This window comes from Polypterus senegalus, chromosome 7, assembly GCF_016835505.1.
Source record: "Polypterus senegalus isolate Bchr_013 chromosome 7, ASM1683550v1, whole genome shotgun sequence".
Taxonomy (NCBI): Eukaryota; Metazoa; Chordata; class Cladistia; order Polypteriformes; family Polypteridae; genus Polypterus; species Polypterus senegalus.
In genome coordinates, this window is record NC_053160.1 from 152758531 (window position 1) to 152776491 (window position 17961).

Sequence of the window (17961 nt, forward strand, 5' to 3'; positions counted from 1 at the left end):
ACAGCCTTGGTATCACAATCCCTCCTAATCCACCCAGACTCCACTGAAGAGCATGTGGAATTATTTAACTTATTTTTTGGCTGACGCCTTTAGCCATTTAGCATGCAGATCAAGTGGGATGTGACACATTTTTCCAGCCTTCACTAAAGTGGACCAGAGCCTGTTGTTATTATGATGATGGTGTGCTTTTGAACCAATAACCCAGATTTGAAAGTCTTAAATATTAATTTTACCTACTTGTATGAGTAAAAGTACATGTCTCTGGAAGTGTGTGCTTCCTGGAGAAAACAAAAGTGATGAAGGACAAATCCTGAAGCATTAGCAAAGATGACCTAAAATGAACAAGAATAATAGTTATAACTGAGTCACAAAGCAACCCTCTAGTCATATGACTCAGAAGTCATGCACGTAGTTCTCTAAAATTTCACAGTATTCTTGCTCCACATGACTCTGCCAGTGACATAGTTCATCAAGGAGGTGCAGCCACCAATTGTTGTGGCGTTACATCTGAGATGAGGATTTAGCGTCACATGTGTCAGTTTTTGTGTCATAACTGCAGAAAAACACAGAAATTTAATTTCTTTTTCAAACAGGCGTTGCATGTTTCTGTAATTAATGTACAATATCTAGTGAATTATTATACACCCCAGGGCAAATTATGAACAAGATAAACCAATAAAACCTAACATGAAAAGTAACATAATGAAAAGAAAACATTAAAAAATGCCTTAGGCTTGTAAACGATTCTGTCAACTTTACCCTAGTAAGAGTGATTGATTCAAGCCTTTCTTCAATTCTTTCTGAGGCCTTGCAAAGCTCATAGTATGATTTTTTACTGCGACTGAGTTAACAAAGTACTGTATAATTTCTTTGAGATATTGGCTATATTATATAGTATAAAAGTGAAATTTTAATTGTTAGACCAATTAAATAGCAAACGAGCCTCTTTTTATAAATACATTTTAAAAAATATATATTGTAGCAAAGGAGCATAATACATATAAGTATAATATTTTAATGACCCAGGGGGTGCGAGAGACAGAGGAAAGCATTCAAGCACCTAATGCCAGACGCTGGTGTGACCCTAAAAAGGACCTTTGGCCATACACTCCAAGCTGCTTTGACCCCTCAGCTCACACACATGCGCTTCATCTCTTCACCACACTAACATGGGGTCATAGGCAACCCGACTGCCCCACTATCCCCCGCTTCCATGAACCAACCCAAGGCCAGGGTCCACATCAGAGGCCCATTGGCTGCCTCACACACAGACTAGTAGATCTTATCAGCAGGCATACACATTTAATAAAGTGTTTTTTCACTGTCATATCTGCTCCCCAAATCATGCTGTTCATGAGGTCGTTTGTATAGCTGGCTTCTTTGGTTGTCCCCGCCCCCTCTGATAGCCCACAGCCTCTCAAAGAGTATGTCCTTCTCAGGTTTGAACCCAGTGTCACTACAGAGCCCACCTCTCAGAACCCTCAACTCCTCGAAAGCAACCAAAAATTCATTCTCATGGGAAACACAAGGGGGTGTGTGGCGAGCCAGTCTGCCCGGATTGAAATGAACCACTGTAAGCAATGTGAAGGAATGCACCAGAAGTGCTAAACCATTACTCCGTCTCAGGGTCGTTAGTCCATTCTGTACCAATTCTAACACCACTGTAATGACGTTGGCGGTGTGAGAGAGTGAGTAATAGATTTGGTGTTGCCCAAAAAGAACCTTTTGCTTCTTCAGAAATATCTCCACCACACTGCCAAGTCTTCTGTGGCACCACCTGTTCTGAGCTACTTTGTCTCATTAGCCTACATACACTTATGCTGGCAAGCTCTGCCTCACTTCACTCACCCGGGGTCAGAGGCAACCTGCCTGCCATACTATCCCCCAGTTCTGTGAGCCAACGCAACACCAGCATTCAAATCCGAGGCTTGTCAACAGCCACACATAAATGCCTCACAATCATGAAGACGTAGAGTTACAGTAAGTGTCTTTTCACAATGCCATGTCTGCACTCGTTTTTCATGTGACTACTACATACCTGGCTTCTTCAGGTGTCTCCTGGCTTCTTCAGGAGTCTGCAGCCTCCAAAACAACATATACATCTCAGGTCCAAAACCAGAGTTGCTTGAATATATGAATTGTGACAGTTTAATTTTCAGAATAAACCAGTAGAAAACATGTGTACATATCTCTGCACTAGCGGCTACTATCACCCTCAAAGTAATCTCCTTCTGCAGCTCTGCATTTACAGACAATATTGTCATTGATTGAAACATACCTATAACTCTGTTTCTAGAATACTCTTGAGTTTCTTTGTCGTGTTAAGCCTGATGTCAGAAATGTCTGAAAATCTTTGTTCTTTCATGGTAAGTTTTAATTTTAGGAAGAGCCGGAAATCACATGGAGCTAAGTCAGGTGAATAGGGTTGATGATCCAATTTGTAATTAATTTCCTAGCCAGGAAGTTATGAATACTAAGTGCATCATGGCTTGGAGCGCTTTCATTATGGGTGATCCACTTCCAGCTTCGTTGTTCTTTCACGCCCCTCCTTGAACCTCTTATGCCACTCAAAGGCTCTTGATGTTTTCATAATATCATCACCATATGCCACTTTCAACATCACTAACATTTTACTGATCTTCACAGAGACTGTGATATTAATGCACTGCTATACATTTCTATTACTCATGTTTACGCCAAAACTCACATACAGACTTGTATTGTTTTAGCAACTGTTCACTCAATAAAATACTTTACTGGTCTGGAGTTTACAGATGCACTAGATGAACATAGGCACATGATTGCCATGTACCAAATGCCAAAATTACACAGCTGTTCTGGAACTTAAATTGTCACATCTCATATAATAATTGCAAATGCATATTATATACATTTTATATAACTGTACATATATGTTGCTAGCTAGAGACACTTTTATTGTGTTGTAATTTTTCAACTGTCTGACTATATATATTGTAAAAGACTTCAGAGGAGACAGCATAAAGGTTTGGGGTTTGCCGGCCCCGTATATTGTAGACAATCCACAACGAAAAACTGGTCAAAATTATAAACAAAACAGTTCATAAACGCAACGCCGTATAATGGCGTCGGCGGCCATTTTATTAGGGAGGATCCGGAAGTGGAGGAATGCTGGGAAGGACCGTGAGGGAGGATGGGATTGATGACGTCAGGACAAGATGGCGGAGGAAGGGCGGAAGTACCGTACTGCGGTCAAAACCCGGCTTATGGTGGCGGAGCGTCCTTTTTCCTATGAGGAAGCAGAGGGAGAAAGTTAGTACCCCGCCATTCCCTGCGTTCCCAGGTGCGTTAAAATCCGTCCGCGGTCTCCTACTCGCGCGTGCGTGACACGATCTCCCGCTTAGCCCAAGACCGTCAGGTCGGGCGGACCTAACCGAGAGGTCATGAATTTGAGAGAGGGCATCGGCATTGGCCTGAAGGGTTCCTCGCCGATAAGTGACAGTGAACTTATACGGCTGTAAATCCAGAAACCACCTGGTGACCCGCGGATTCGACTCTTTATGCAGGGACATCCACTGAAGTGCAGCGTGATTAGTCACGAGAGTGAATTCGCGACCCAGCAGGTAATAACGGAGATGGGTCACTGCCCACTTAATGGCCAAGGCCTCCCTCTCCACTGCCGCGTACCGGGTCTCCCGGTCCATCAGTTTCCGGCTTAGGTACATTACAGGGTGTTCGACACCGTTGACGCTTTGGCTCAACACGGCGCCCAGGCCTGTGTGCGAAGCGTCGGTCTGGAGAATAAAAGGTAGCCCAAAATCGGGCGCCCTCAATACAGGTGCCGACGTTAGGGCCTTCTTTAGGTCACTGAATCGTGTTCGCCTTGTCGGTCCACACCACGTATAAGGGCGCCCTTCTTTGTCAAATTGGTCAAGGGTGCTGCTCTTTCGGAGAAACGGGTAACGAACCGGCGGTAGTACCCTGCTAGCCCCAAGAAAGCCTGCACCTGTCTCTTGGTATTCGGACGGGGCCATTTCAAGATGTCTTTAACTTTTGAACACTGTGGTCTCACCTGTCCCCGTCCCACGAGGTAGCCTAAATACTTGGTCTCCTTTAAGCCAAAAAAACATTTCCGAGGGTTTATGCGTAGGCCGGTTTTAGCTAGTGTTCTGAGGACAGCCGTGACCTGCAATAGATGCTCCTCCCAGGTGCCGGAATAGATGATGACGTCATCTAGGTAGGCGGCACTATAGGACTGGTGGGCTTCAGCACTCTATCTACCAGACGTTGAAAAGTCGCCGGGGCCCCATGCAGCCCAAATGGGAGGACCTTGTATTGCCAGTGCCCGCTAGGGGTGCTAAAGGCCGATTTTTCTTTCGCGGATGCCATTAAGGGAATTTGCCAATACCCTTTCGTCATGTCAAGAGTAGTCAAGTATCGAGCCGTACCCAGCCGCTCAAGGAGGTCGTCAATGCGGGGCATCGGGTAGGTATCGAATTTGGAGACCTGATTCAGACGTCTAAAGTCATTACAGAACCTCCAGGACCCGTCTGGCTTGGAAACGAGGACGATAGGGCTGGACCAGGGGCTATGGCTCTCCTCAATAATGTCCATGTCCAACATTCGTTGCACCTCTAATTCCACTTCCGTGCGTTTTGCCTCCAGGAGTCTATAGGGCCTCTCCCGGACGATTACACCGGGGTCCGTGACTATGTCATGCGCAATCAGCGAGGTCCGGCCAGGCGACTCGCTCACTACTTCGGGGACGGCTCGGAGTGCCTGGGTTAACTCCTGCCGCTGCTTGGGGTTTAGCTCTTCACTGAGGTTAAGGGCAGCCGTGCATGCGAAGAGGGAGAGGGATCTACGGGAGCCGGGAATCTCCTCCCTGTCTTTCCAAGGTTTCAATAAGTTTACATGATAGATCCTCGCCTCGACGATTGGGCTGTTTCACCAAATAGTCGACGAGTCCTTTTCTTTCCTTAACCTCGTAAGGACCTTGCCAGTGAGCGAGCAACTTGGAGTGGGAGGTAGGAACGAGCACCATAACTCGGTCCCCTGGGCGGAACTCCCTGAGGACGGAGTTGCGATTGTAACACCGGGCCTGCGCTGCCTGCGCACGTGTTCTTTTAGGAGGGGTCTAATTTTTGTGAGCCTGTCGCGCAGTTGCGCTACATACTCCAATATGTTAGAGGAGGGAAGGACCTCAGCCTCCCAGCCCTCTTTTAGGATGTCCAAAATGCCTCGGGGTTGTCGCCCATACAACAATTCAAACGGGGAGAAGCCCGTAGAGGCTTGAGGTACCTCCCGATAAGTAAAAAGCATGAGCGGGAGGAGCTGATCCCAGTTCCTGCTGTCCGCGCTGACTACCTTGCGAAGCATCTGCTTAAGCATCTGGTTAAATCGTTCCACCAGCCCGTCTGTCTGCGGGTGATAGACAGACGCTTTCAGGTGCTTTATTCTCTGTAATTTGGCCACCTCCCTGAACGTATCCGAGGTAAAGGGCGTACCCTGGTCCGTGAGGACTTCTTTGGGTATGCCCACTCTGGAAAATAAACAAACTAATTCCTGTGCGATGCTTTTAGTGTTAGCGGAGCGCAGGGGTACCACCTCTGGGTATCGGGTGGCGTAATCCACCATGACTAATATGTATTTATGGCCACGGGTTGAGGGCTTCAAGGGTCCTACTAAGTCGACCCCTATTCTATCAAAAGGAACATCGATCAGGGGAATAGGGACGAGAGGAGCACGGTCCCTTCTAGGAATCTGGCGGGTCTGACATTCCAGACAGGATTGGCAGAAACGCCGGACCTCCTTGTTAATCCCAGGCCAGTAAAATCGGAGCTTAATCCTCTCCAATGTCTTTTCGGCCCCGAGGTGGGCGCCAAGGAGGTGAGCGTGAGCCATTTCGCATATCTCCCGCTGGAAGGTACGCAGAATTAGCAGCAACTTCTGCACCTCGTCCTCGTGGGTCGCCACTTGATACAACAGATCGTTCTCAAGTACAAAAAAGGGCTCACGCGGTGTGGAACCGTCGGCTTGTTAGCTGTTTGGGAGAACTACCGCATTCCGGACAAAGCGCAGGGAATCGTCATTCCACTGTTCCCTCTTAAATGAGGCCGGCGTGGACCGAAATTGATGGTCCAGGCTAACGAGAGGGGCTCGTGACCTGGGCACGGAAGAGTTCCCTGGCTAGTCCGTTCCCCGGCAGAGTCTTCCGGGTCAGGGTCCGTCGCTGCGGAAACGTCCCCCGAAGCGCCAGCGCCAGTAGGGCCTGCCCCAGAGCACGGCGTGGAGACCGCAGGAGGGGCACCTTTTCCCCTCCCCGCTAGATCCAACGAGGCCCTGGGAGTGGCGTGTGTCTTACCGCAATTTTTTTTCGACCAGTCCTGTCCCAAAATCACCGGATAGGGGGGTTCAGGCAACACAGCGACCATCAAGTGAGTTAACTCCCCCTTCCAGGTGATATAGCATTGTGCAGAACGGTATGACTTGGTTCCCCCATGCACACAAGTGACTAGTAGGTGTTGTTTCAGCCACTGTCGTGGTAACACAAAACGGCGAGCCACAATGGTTATGTTGCTGCCGGAGTCGAACAAAGCCATCACCGCGTGCCCATTTAATAACACCACTCCCGTGTTCAGACTCGCCAAGGGATGCGACGGGGTACAGTACCTCTCCGATGTTGCCCAGGTGCAGTCCATGGGGTCCGCCACGGTGTTCAGGGGACAGGTTGGCAGCAGATGGCCGGTCTCCCCGCACTTGTAACAGCGCGGAGAGGCCGGCTTTCTTTAGGCCTTGACGGCACTTCCGCAGCGCGTCGAATTGGTTCAGGGGTGGCCGCCCGCCCCTGTCGGTTCCCACGAGCTGACCTTTCTGACCCCCCGACTCGGAGAACCGCGAGCTGACGCTCGAGGACTTCGAGGAGACCTGGCATATCCTTATATGGATGCCGCCGGACCTGCTGGGCGAGGGAACTGGGCACCACTTTCCGGGCCTGGGGTCCCTCTGGCCGTAGCCAGCGCCCCATCTTGCCCCAGAACTCGAAGGCCTAGGCACGGACAGGCTTTTCAGGATCAAATTGCCAGTTCCGCCACTCTGCCACCTGCTGGCCCGGCGTGATGCCGTAGCGGGCCAAGATCTCCGGTTTGAGGAGGTCGTAGTTCGCGGCCTCCTCCTCGGGAAGGTCATAATAGGCGCGGGTCCCTTCAAGTAAGGCGCCAAAATGGACGCCCACTCGGACCGCTGCCACTCGTTCGGGGTGGCCGTCCGTTCAAAAATGCCCAGATAGGATTCGACATCATCCGCGTCGGTCATCGGTATCAAAGGCGGAGCGTCGGTTTGGGCGGGTCTGGTCTTGCTCTACGTGCTTCCGCCAGCCTGGCCTTCGTAGCCTCCAACTCCCAGGTGGTTGCGGCTTGCGCTTGCTGCAGAGCTTGGAGTTGGGCATTCATCCCCTGCAGCACCGTATTCAGATCCTGTCCCTCAGTCATTTTCAGGGATCTTCTATCCTGCCGACTACGCCAGTGTAAAAGACTTAAGAGGAGACAGCATAAAGGTTTGGGGTTTGCCGGCCCCGTATATTGTAGACAATCCACAACAAAAAACTGGTCAAAATTATAAACAAAACAGTTCATAAAAGCGACACCGTATCATAGCGTCGGCGGCCATTTTATTAGGGAGGAGCCGGAAGTGGAGGAATGCTGGGAAGGACCGTGAGGGAGGATAGGATTGATGACGTCAGGACAAGATGGCGGAGGAAGGGCGGAAGTACTGTACTGCGGTCAAAACCCGGCTTATGGTGGTGGAGCGTCCTTTTTCCTATGAGGAAGCAGAGGGAGAAAGTTAGTACCCCGCCATTCCCTGCCGGCGAATGTGTTCCCAGGTGCGTTAAAATCCGTCCGTGGTCTCCTACTCGCGCGTGCGTGACCATATATATATATATATATATATATATATATATATATATATAGTGAGATATGGCCGGCCAGTCATCCTGGCTAATACTCCCAGGTGGAGCCATCCCTGCGTCATGGAGGGGCCCCAAACTCCAGCAGGGACTCATGGGAATTGGAGTCTTCCAGTGCTGCTGGGATGCCCAGAGGCATTGGTGCTCACTACAATCCGGAAGTACGTCATAGTCACGGGGATGGAAGGACTGACGTACTTCTGGGATGAAGAAAATAAGCCTTTTTATATAACCCGGAAGTGATGTGGAATCATGGACTGAGGGATGAAGCACTTCCAGGTTAAGCAGTATAAAGGACTGTGGGAAACCCAGACAGGTGAGCTGAGTCGGGAGGAAGGGTGGCGAAGCATCTGGGAGAATGGAGGAATTGATTATTGTTTATTGTATGGGAGTATTGTGTTTATGAGTATTGGGGAGTGGAGGGTGCTTTGTGCACTGGATTATTATAATAAATCCAAACTTTGGACTTTTACCTGGTGTCTGAAGTCAAGTCTGAAGGTTCAAGGGGACGACAGCGCCCCATCTACCACAATATATATATGTATATATATATATGTGTAGTGTCATGCATGCATGTCAGAGGATCTCCTCACAGGTTCGCTCGACATATGTAATAACCAGCCAAGACGAGAGAGGGCCTATCACTAACATTCTCTTTTCCTTTTCTCTCCGCAGCACCGAGAAACTGCCCATTGAGGGCACTTATGCCCACCCCTTCCATTTTGATCACTGTAAGAAGCCCAGCTGCCTGGAAGAAGACATCTTTTGTACTAGGAGTGACCCGCCAGAAGGAGCTCCAATGATCAACCCCTAATTCTTTGGCAAGGAGCCGGATACTTTTGTTGATTTTCCCAAGAGGCTGTTTACAGCTATGCCAATAGGCGTGATTTTTGTTGGGACTGGTTTCATTAAATGGGACAACCTGGTTGGTATCCCAACTTTTCACTTGTTCAGCAACCTGTTATTCCTGCACCCGGCCACAATATATATAGAGAAATGTTGAGATCCTACATTTGTATTTTTGACACTTAAGTACACTTGATATCAGATACTACTTTGAGTAATTTTCTCATGAGTAAATTTACTCTTACTTGAGCCACTTTCTAGAAAGGAATCTCTTCCTTTACTCAAGGATGGCTGGTGAGTACTTTATTCAACACTGCTGTTATATATTTATTTCTATCAAAATGTTAGTTTTTTGGCTTTAATACATTTTATGCTGATTTACTGTACTTACGGTCTGGTAAACATATAATCTTCCTAAAGGTTTAACCAATAACTCTATCCATGAAGTATATATATTGTGATAGGTTCATATCTACTGTATACTAATAAAAGGCAAAGCCCTCACTCACTCACTCACTCACTCACTCACTCACTGACTGACTCACTCATCACTAATTTTCCAACTTCCTGTGTAGGTAGAAGGCTGCAATTTGGCAGGCTCATTCCTTACAGCTTACTTACAAAAGTTGGGCAGGTTTCATTTCGAAATTCTACGCGTAATGGTCATAACTGGAACCTATTTTTTCTCCATATACTGTAATAGACTGCAGCGCGATGGCTGTGGGAGGCGGAGTTGTGTGTCGCATCATCACGCCTCCCACGTAATCACGTGAACTGACTGTGAATGCAGTACGTAGAAAACAAGGAGGAGCTCCAAAGAGCTGAAGAAAACATGCATTATACAATTGAGAAGGCAGCGAAACAATAAGAAGCGAGCGAGTGACACATACAAGCATATCCATAAATGCAGCTACTGCGGAAACAAAGCACGGTGTAAACCGTAAGTTTAAATTAAGTTTATAGACAGGCTGCCGCTGGTGTTTGTCATGCACAGTGACGCATACAAGCATATTCATGAGTGCAGCTACTTCGGAAACAAAGCACGGTGTAAACCTAAACTTTAAATTAAGTTCATAGACAGGCTGCCGCTGGCATTTGTCATGCCCACTACTAATATGATATTTGCGGGATACAAGTTTAATGAGATGACGCAGGGTATAAACGAGAGTTTTGATCACTTTGTAACTAAGTTAAAATTGCTGATGAAGGACTGTGCTTATGCAAATTCCGAGACTGTGTTTGTGTGGGGGATTGACGTCATCATCTCCCCTCCCATTCACCTCATTTCATTCACTTCATTTTGCTCTGAGCTGAGCTCCACAGCTAACGTGGTCTTGTGGAAGCAACTTTGTGACGCTGCCACCAAATACTCACAGAAAAATCCACAAATTAATACACACGCTGTCTCTAGGGTTTCTCCACACTCTGAATCCTCCAGGCACTACTGAGAATAATCTAATTTTGAGGGTTGGAACACCACTAATATTACTGAAAACCTTACAGCCACCGAGACTTTGTAACGGCACGAGACTTCAGGTCACGTGTCTGCAAAAGAACCTAATTGAGGCAACTATTTTTACTGGCAGTTGCTCAGAGGAGAGAGTTTGTATTCCTCTCATCCCCGTTATACTCTCTTTCCAGTAAGGCTCTGCTTCGCGATGACAATTGATAAGTCTCAGGGACAGACCCTACAAAAGGTTACATTGACAATCATGTTACGTTATTTTTAAAATGTTTCCTTTTCTTAGTACAAGCACAGCTCAGAAGCTGCGATGAATGTGCTCCATAACGTGTTAAAAAACTAACGCATTTAATCACACTTTGCATTACAAGCAAAGGGGAACTTTTGTCAATGCATGATTTCCTGGTACATCAATTACATTGATGCACACATCAGAGCTACAAAAATGGAAGAGTCTGAAGAAAGCGCATTGCTAGGACTGATCGGAGGCAAATTTCATTTCAAAAGACTACCTGACGGAAACCTTGATAAAAGCGTGGTTTTGTGCAAACTGTGCAAAAAGGAGTTTGCATACCACCGAAGCACTTCAGCCTTACGGTACCATCTAAATGCAAAACATGTTACAGCGAGCACAGAACTGTGTATGCTGTTAGCACTAGCAGTGCGAGTTCGAGTACCAACAAAAGGTGTTGGCAGCCTAAACCTGATGAAATGGCTGGCATCAGGACCAAAATTAGTTAGTCAACATCGGTCAAACATACAAATTCTCTCGCAAAATGGATTGCTTTGGACTGTAGACCACTAACAGTGGTGGAAGATAGAGGGTTAGAAAATGTGCTACAGTTAGCGTCAGGTTATCCAACTTTCCAACTACCGTGCCAAGAGACTATTTCAAGTAAAATTCAACAGCTTTATGACACTGAATAGCAAGCAAATTTAGATGCATTACAGAAATCGGACTTTGTGGCTCTTACTGGGGATCATTGGACTTCCGTGACCGTTAGTAATTTTACTTACATCTAATTACAAAATGTTCAATGATCACACTGTTTTAGCCTAATGTACAAAATAATTTTGGATAAGGTTACTCAGAGTTTAAAGGTAAAGCTGCTCAAATTACCTTTTTTGTTTCTGCCTTATTTTTTTAAGAAGAAAAATTGCACTTTATGTTGAAATTTTGGTTATTATTATTTAAAGACAATACCATTCTGAACATGCACTTGAAGTACTTGAAATACCACTTTATTTTTAAGTCTGCCCAATTTTAGCCAGGGATGATATTTTTGTTTCTGTTTTGAATTGAAATGCAGTTTAAATGCATTTTTTTTTCAGAAATTAAAAGAGCTTGAGTTTATAATATGCCTAGTATTTGATTCTGTCGCCCACTAAAACCCTTTTACATTAAAAAAAACCTTTGCGCTTTGGGGCAAATTTACTTGTGCGATTACATGCGATTAATCAAGATTAATTAATTACAAAGCCTCTAATTAATTAAATTATTTTTTTTAATCGAGTCCCACCCCTAATATATATATATATATATGTGTATATATGTAGATATGTATATGCATATATAGTTATATATATACACACACACACACATATATAGTTATATATATACACACACACACACATATATATATATATGTATGCATATATATATGTATATATATGTGGATGTATATATATGTGTGTATATGTATATATATGTTTATATGTGTGTGTGTGTATATATATATATATACAGTATATATATATATATATATGCCAGCAACACTCATGACAATGACAAAACAATTACATTGTCAATCATGTTACGTTATTATTAAAATGTTTCCTTTTCTTTTTCATTACTTCTTTAATACACTACTTCTCCACTGCAAAGCGCGGGTTTTTTGCTAGTAAACGACTAATTGTCAGTTTAAAAATGGGTAAGAGATGATGGCTAAAGCCAAACAGATACCAACAATGTATATCATAACCATTCAAGTTTGCCAAATGCATTGTTTTCTGCAATGAACCAAAGAACCAGGATTGACACTTCAAATGCACATGGGTCCCAAAAAATTGACCATTTTTTAAAATATACTGCATCACTGAGGAAAAAAATAGACAAACAAAATTTCCTTTACTCAGCAAGTAAAGATTATTTTTTCACTTCAATGTATTGCTTTGTGGAGACATGGTTCAAGGCAGGCCAAGTCAAATGGCTGCCCGCAGGCCACGTGGCCAACCTTCAAGTGACCCAGCCTGTGGTCCCACCAGTGCTCCAGACTACAATTAAAATAGTCACAAAATGCAACCAAAAATAGGATTTGGCAATTATCATTTCTACTTAGTTCACCAGTTACGAATAAAATCATTGAAACTTGAAACTAATTATATTGTAACAGATACAAAAGGACATTTTTTATTGTTAAGCGGATGTTCCATTAACATATGTGTTCATACGGGCTCCCCCTTGCATTTCCCTGAGCTGTATAAAGGCTGGTTTATGTCCCACGCTGGGTGCGAGGGAGTCTCAGTGAAAATGACGTCAGACTCGGAAATGCACGTGGGAAAATATTTCTAAGTACACTGCGCTGTACTTTGGACGGCCATGTATTCCAAATGGTGAATTTCAATGAGAGGCTGGTTACGCTTGTGCCAGAATAATGAATAATAGGCTGAATATTATGCAACTGGACATCAAATCAAAATGTAGGCATGCAAAACACTTAAAATTCATCTGCCCATCATAAAGGCCCCCTGTTATGAAGATATCTGTGCCCTGTGGAATTCAGTTGTCCCTTCTGATCTGGTGTGGCACACTAAGTTGTGATTGTCACCGATCTCCTTGTGTTCACACATCTTTTCATACCGTTTCTCTTTTGATTTAATGGATACTCCATTTAAAATGTCGGCCTGTCCATCAGCAAACATGTACGAGCAGTCGCCTGCCTGTTGTTTCATCATGCACAGTGATGTGATGAAGTTGCCGTTTTAAGGTTGAAGGTGTATTACAGTCATGCTCAATAACTTTGACTTTGTTTAAGAAGTGTTTGACAAGTAACCTGTATAATTTAAAAAATGAAAAATCCAGCAGTCTGTTATTTATTATGGCTAAGCTAAAAATGAAAGAGCTTTGCAGCTTTCAAAATGTGAAATGCATATAAAACTTCAAGATTTAGTGAAAGCAAGATCTTTTTTAGTGCCTTTTGTTTAAGAAATCATATACATTTAATGTAAAACAAATAATTAACACTGCAAAAGGAATAAGGATGACGTGACCTTTTGTTCCCTTTGAGAACTACTTACTAGTGTTCTAAATTTTCTAACTTCATGCAAAAAATAAAATCAGTCCGTTTGTGTGAGGGAATTAGAGAAGAAAATGTGCGTGTTGGTCAGGAATGTGACTGAGCAGTTGTGTGAACAGGAGTGAATATAATTCAATAATTAGTTTAGCATAATATCAATTTTATAGTAACTTCTTAAAGATTACCGTGATGGGCTGACTCCCTGTCTAGGGCTTGTACCCAGTGCCTACTAGGATAAGTTGCAACTGCTGCGTGACCCTGCCCTGTAAAAGCAGGTTAAGATAATGGATGGCAGGATAGTTACCAAGTTTATTAATTGTCTGCTAGTGAATTAAATAAAAAATGCATTTCACCAGTCAGGTCACCAAATCATATATAACCTAATTTAAAATATATGCTGTGTTTTATACATATCTCTCTATTATAATAAAAAAATCATGGGAGATGAGACTTTTTATCCTGCGATGAGACGTGATCTTTTAGAGAGAGACACTTTCACGTCCCACGAGATGAGACTTTGTGCCAAGAGAATTAACATGCCCAGGGCTGGAAATAAAAGACAAAGAGTAGATGAAAAAGTAGAATATCGTAAGTAATTCAAAAACGTTGGTGCGATACACATGCAGAGCAGGTTAGAGATAATGGAAGTACGAAAATTCAAAAGTCTCAAAATAATGATAATAAAGATCGTATTAGCGCAAACAAATAACAACATTTATTTCTATAGCACATTTTCATACAAATAATGTAGCTCAAAGTGCTTTGCATGATGAAGAAAGAGAAAAAAAGACAAAATAAGAATTAAAATAAGAGAACACATAGGATAAAAGTAAGGTCTGATGGCCAGGAAGGACAGAAGAAACAAAAAAAACTCCAGACGGCTGGAGAAAAAATAAAATCTGCAGGCGTTCCAGGCCATGAGACTGCCCAGCCCCCTCTAGGCATTCTACCTAACATAAATGACATCATAGGTCATGATTCCATCAAACAGAAATTATTACTTGGTGAAATAATGGAACAGCAAACTTGTAGATCATATAATTTGTGTTGCCATCAGGAAAAAGTAGTGTTTCTTCCCCATGAAGAAGCTTATCTGCGAGAATTAAAAGTTTTGTTGTTTGCGAGCGGCAGAAATGCAAAGTTGCTGCCACATAGCACAAGCAGGGGGGTTAGTGAGTGAAGTGAGCAGGGGACAAAGCCCCCTAGTATATACATATATACAGTACAGTATATAGTAACAGTGCTGACTCTTGCAGTGGCCAAAAATGACATCAGCGTTGTGTCAGCAGCTTTAAATGCCGGCAGTCCATTATTCAAATGAACAGTTTCAACGCTAGCTGCAGAGGAGATTATAAAAAGACAAACTGTCACAGCAAGCTACCTAAAAAAGCAATTAAATTAACAAAACTCCAGTTGGTCAGAGCCTGCAAACACCATAAAGCATTACAATCAATATAGTTATTCTGTGCCTTTCTTCTTTAAACATCCAATGAAAAAATCAAGACTGGTTCATTTATATGATAGTATGGTAGTAAAGTGTTGATAGGTTGAATAGGTTAAAAACCTATTCATTACACAAGTGTGTCTGGTAGGTTGACTACTGAATTTTAATTGGGTCCACAATGGATGGACACTTTATCCAGGGTTCATATCTTGCTCTCTGTGCTGCTAGGATTGACTTCAGGCTTGAAGCAGATTATTGGATGGATGCTTAACATGTAGCAAATATATTGAACTAATGACTGGCTGACAGATATACGGATGGACATGTTGATTACATACTCTATGTTCTATTTTAAGAACATCTGTGAAGAAAAAGAACTAACTGGGATAGCCTCCAGTATGTTTAGAGTGAATGTATGGAAGGCTGTTTACACACACCTTAAACAATATTAAGTTGCTTCTAATCCTTCATTTCTGAAATAACTTTTACATAACTTAACTGTAATCAGCCTATCCTGTTTAACTCTCTACACACATTGTAGGAAATCTATCCATATTTGACAAACACATGAAGTAAATGTGTATACCTGCTAGACATAGCTTACCATTTACCTCTACTCTTTTTTACATCAAATAACTGAAAAGTAAGTAAGTGCAAAGAAGAACTGATCTTATTTCAATAGCAATACTGCTCCGTCAGCAGATAACCCTGAAAGTTTTTTTTTTATAACTTACATTTACAGAATGAAAAGTAACTTAGCTATCAGAAATTCTACCGTTTTAATCAGTTATTTTGCATGTAGTAGGACTGCTACTGAAAAGTTAAGGAGTGTTAAAGTGATACAGACTAGCTGTGGAATTATGTACAATTAGGCAAAGTAAAATCCTCTTGTCATACTGTTTTAAAGAAATGACCATCCTATTTCTCCATTTCCTAAACATGTCTCTTTCATTATCACTAGATTGCATTTGAACTATGACAAGTTTGTACAGGTATTCGCTTTTAACAGAAATATTTGCTTTGAGTTAAGTGACGTCATCAAAATGAATGGCTTTTGTAGAATTTGATCTGTCAACTTTGCGTATTTTTTGAGTGAAATACACTCAATTAGGACTAAGTAACTCATCAGGCCAATGGTATTTTTATCCGTAGGGTATTACTTTTGGAAAAATCAACATGGGAGTGGAAGCAGCTGCTGTATACAGTATACTGCACTGAGGATGTTACTTTCTGATCACGACTGGCTAGAAAAGATTGTTGAGCCATTTGCTGCTTTATTTATTTATTTATTTATTATATATTGATGCTGGGGCTGGATGACAATGCTCACAGGTTTGGTCTTATCCTGGGTACATTATAGGCAGTTTTACAGTTAGGTGTATAAGTATTTGGACAATGACGCAGTTTTCATAATTGTGGCTCTACATGCTATCACAATGGATTTGAAATAAAGTAATCATTATGTGACTAAAGTGTAGACTTTCAGCTTTAATTTAAGGGGTTTAGGAATGACAGACATTTTTCTACATAGCCCAATTTTTTCTAGCAACTGAAAGTATTTGGAAAATTAAGTGAAAAGCTGTTCCATAGCTAGGTAGGGGCTGCTCTCTCATTATTTCTTTAACTATTAAACAGATAAAAGCTTGGAGTTGATTCCAAGTGTGGAATTTCAATTTGAAAGCTGTCACTGTGAACTATCAATATGAAGCCCAAAGAGTTGTCCATTCAAGTAAAAACAGTCCATCATTAAGCCGAGAAAATAAAACAAATCCTTTAGTGAGATAGCAGAAACACCAGGGGCCTCATGCATAAAGCCATGCGTAGGATTCACACTAAAACATGGCGAACGGACAAAAGCGGAAATGCACTTACGCACAAAAAAATCCAAATGCATAAATCTGTGCTTACACCAACTTCCATGTTCTTCCGCTCCATAAATCCCAGTCAGCATGAAAAGTAACGCATGTGCACGCGCCTGCTGCCCCATCCCAACTCCTCCCAGAATTACGCCTCTTTGAATATTCAAATCAATATAAATAGCCCTAAAGCTCAGTGTTCCGTGAAAAGGCAATGGCACAAGCTTGGGGTAAAATAGAAGAATTTCAGCAAATACCATGTGGAGGCAAGGAAAAACATACAATTTGTTGGTTTAAACAGTGTTATAAACAACAAAAGAAGGTTGAGACATAGTGTCGGAGAAACTTGAAAGCTCAAGTTCACAAAGTCACACAGTGCCCGAAATAAAAAAGATGTTGTCACGTATCAAAATTGCCAAGAAATGGCGAGTCATAGCCCACCATCTGAGCGTCATATGAAAGCTTATTAAGGTACAGAGAAAAAAAATAGGGACACAATGAGAAAAAAGCACGAAATGTCAACTTTAATCTCAATATTTCCACTTTAATCACGTAGTTTATTTTGTCATTAAAGTAGAACATCATAAACTTCATCTTTAAATCGTTTAATTTACTAGTTTCTCAAATACCATCATAACTAAAGAAACATGTTAAATGCTTTGTTTTGTATGTGTTCTTCTATGTGTTCTATGTGTGTGAATCACTTAGTGTTTCTTAAACGGGCTTTCTCTTCCTCCGACAGGACACAGAATCCATTACATTCATGATATTACAACTCTCTGAATAATTTAAATACTGAGATGTATACTTGATATAATTTTCATGATGATAGGAGTTAACGCATGTTATTAAACATGGGAACACGGTGGCGCAGTGATTGTTCATGCCTCACGCAAAATGCTTGCTGCGCTGTGTGCGACCTTCAATGAAATAATTTATTGCAGCAGTACTGTCTCTTTCAAACGTACTTACCCCCAATTCCTGTCCTTACTTTTCTTTCTCCAAATACCCAATCGCCACACAATCAGCTCTGTAATAGACGTTAAGCCATCTGTAAGCTTAGAACGCTGATTCTTCAAAACTTTTAAGGAAAATTTAAATATTTTCATAGT